This window comes from Montipora capricornis, chromosome 7, assembly GCF_036669925.1.
Source record: "Montipora capricornis isolate CH-2021 chromosome 7, ASM3666992v2, whole genome shotgun sequence".
In the NCBI taxonomy this organism is placed as follows: domain Eukaryota; kingdom Metazoa; phylum Cnidaria; class Anthozoa; order Scleractinia; family Acroporidae; genus Montipora; species Montipora capricornis.
Genome location: NC_090889.1, coordinates 33268192 through 33271686, shown reverse-complemented (window position 1 = coordinate 33271686; position 3495 = coordinate 33268192).

The following is a 3495-nucleotide window of genomic DNA, read 5'->3' as shown; positions in this document are numbered from 1 at the left end:
CACGGGAAATAAAATCGGCCTTTCACATTTCACAAAAAGAAGAAGATATTTTTGACACGAATTTACGTAATTTACGATTTTACAGTTGCTTTTGTTGTGTCAACCTTGGAAAATCCTCAAGGTCCTCAAGGAAGTAGTGACGTGAAAATTGAGGAAACTGCTGACGAAAGTGCGCCAATGCTTCAAGGGGAATTCAGAAGCTGAGCAAACTTCCTCCTTGTTGCGCGATCTGGATTTGGAAGAGTTATTCGTTAAACTGGGAAACCGGTTTAAGGTAAGAGGATTTTTGTTCATTTTAAGACTTCACACTTCACTCCATGCTTTTTGTTTTGCATTCGCCTACCAGAAGGTTGAACGAATGCAGTTTTCCTTTCGTGAATAAGTTGTGAATGACTTCACCGTCGAACTACCAAAATACAGGGACATATGTATACGTCCTTGCGATAAATAAACACGCTACATGTATGCAACGTAAAGTAAGCGTGACCAATTATATAGGGATCTAAATGCGGTATCGGTATTTCGTCGATTTTCGACACACGTTATTTCGGTGTTTGCCAATTTCGCCAATTTCGGTATTTGCCAATTTCAATTTCAATTTCGGTGTTTGCCAATTTTTTTTGCGGTATTGCGGTATTGGGTATCCCCTGATGTTCGACTAATGTCCCCCTCTTCACGTTTCCTTTGTGCATGCCACGGAAGAGGAAATGAGCGTATTTAAGTGGTTCAAGTTGCACAATTGCGCACAGAAATAGCGTAGAAAACACAAACTTAATTGGATGCACTAAGAGTTCATTACACAGTTAAGTGTAAGAATCTGGTATCAGGTTTATCCCCATCAGCGTCAGAAAAGTGTCTACTTTTATACCTAGTCTTGTGGTAAAATAAACAATAAACCAAATCGACTAACTCAATGTTGCCGTACCCAATTCAAATCTCAGGGTTAAGATTCTTTGTGTATTGTATTTGCATTATAACGTAGCATTCACATTTAAATGCTATGAAATTACTTGGAACGAAACGTTTGATTAAAAAGGGTTTGAAAAGGTTGGTTCTCTCTCATGTGATTTTCCCATGATTGTTTTAATCGTCTGGATCGTTTTACAACCGCCCATACCAGTGGGGGTGATCCAAGGGATTAGCAACGATTAGAGGTCCTAGATAGGGACGCCAGCCATATTTTGGTCACTGTTTCACCAAGATGATTTATGAGATTATTCAACCACTCCAAATTGGCAAACTCGGTTGCGTTTCTTCAAGTACGAGATGCAAACGTTTTTATAACTCTTCTCTCTCCTGGGGGCCTCCAAAGCCGCCAAACTTATTTCCAAAAGCTTTCCAACTGTCCAACCGAATGCACTTATTAAAAAGGACTTGAAGACTTATATTTTTAAATTGCTTTTAGTCAACAATCATTGATTAAATATTCTTTTTAATCATTAATCGATTTCTTTTTGATAAATTTGGTGGTTAGGGCGCTTGCATGCCTTGAAAACCGAGGATCCCGGGTTTAAGACACGTTCTGACCCCTGGTTGAATTTGTTCCTGCTGTGGGTAGTCCTTGGTTCCACTTCTCAGCTGCACTTGTAAAGAGAATAGTTGGTGATTCGGTTTTCATAGACACAAGATCGTTAATATAATCTAATATAAGCTTGGTTATGTAAGGACTTTTAGACAATTAGAATCAGTTTGAACTGGACTCTGAACTCTATAGGGAGCCAGTGTAGGTCAACAAAAGCAGGCGTAATGTGGTCAAACTTTGACAATAGAAGAATAACTGTAGCCGTCGCGTTCTGAACTTCTGAAGGCGATCGAGTTGATATTTAGGTAAGCCAAAGAGAAGTACGTTGCAGAAGTCAAGGTGAGAGGACACAAATGCATGGACCAATGTCTTTGTCGTGTTGATATTGAGGAATTTCCTAAACGGTCTTATTCGGTTGTACAGACCATGAAAAGCTTTGCTGCAGGTCTTGCCTATATGTACATTCACACGCATTTGAGCATCAAACCACGATCCAAGATTTCGGACGTTTTCTGAGGGTTTAATGCTAGATTCACCAACGACGATAGACTCGATTGTCGTCTTTGCCAGCTGATGACGGGAACCGAAGTGTTACTTCCTTATTGTCCATATGTAGTAAGATATCATTCTGAACATTGAGCACAGGATTTTCCGTCGAGTGAAACGTAAGGGAAACCGGATTGAAATTTGGGAAGAGGCTCATGATTTTCACAGTGGTCGAGCAGTTGCTGAAGTGCAGCCTTTTCCGCAACCTTAGAGATAAAAGGAAGATTACTGACAGGGAGAAATTTTTAAGAACCAAATTAAGGCCGGGCCTTTTAATCACTATTTGAATGGGTAGAGTAGCGAAACAAAACTAAAGTCTGTTTCTGTGTCCCACGCTCTTTATCGAGGAATAAATCTTGGTGACATTAATTAATTAATTAATTAATTAATTAATAATAATAATGATAATAATAATAATAAATAATAATAACAATAAACCTAAATATTTCAATTTTGAAACAAATAAGGGAGGCTCTCCCTTGTTTGTTGTTGAAAGGATGGCTAACCAAGCTTTCGTCGATTGATTACCTCTGCAGCAGCTATGTAAACTGCAGGGCACTTCTATGCCGAGAGATATGAGAATGTACAAAATCTTCAAGAGCAAGTGATCCTTTACAACGATTTTTAGAACAATAGAAGAAAAAGTAGTCACTTATCCACCGGATTGTGAAATCAAGTGTTTTTTTTCAATAAGGAGAACATAATTCAAGCAAAAACAAAATGCCGTGTTTTTTTCCTGTTTTGTGTTGCAATTGTGTTTATTTCCGACGTCTCTTGTCACAAAACTAGTTTTAAACTTCCGACAAGCTCAAGGTACTTCCCTCAAAACGAAATTTCCAATGAAATTGAAAAGTCAGCCGAATAACTAGCGCTTAATAAGGAATTTCACGATTGCAATTTATCTCTTCCTCTGATTACTTAGATGTGGTTCAAGGGCATTATCTCGATTTCTTATTTAAAAAAAAGACCAGCAATTTTTCAAAGGACCATCCGCCATCCAAGACGCACGTGAATTGAATATTTTACGTACTTTAAAAATTACCTTTGATTGGCGTTTGCTCGGCAAAACCTAAATTTTGAAAGCAGATATCAACTGATATATTTCATTCAACCTCGAATTGAGTTAGAAGGGTTTACATGAGAACTCGCGCACCGGGCGAAAGTTTCACACCGAGGTGACTTCTTGATTTCGTATACATGATGACTAGGTGAATTCGTATCGTGTTCAGCTGAAGGGACACCACATATCGATAACATACAAGAGTGATTCCAAATTGCAAGTATGGCGTCTATCAGGAAAAGTACGCATGTGCTACCCGTTCCTCGTTTACATGATACCGTTGCGAGATTTCGCGCCGGAACGAAATTTTAGTGAGCTTAAGGACGGTGCCTACTAAATAAAGATATTTTTGCCCCGGTGTGTGATA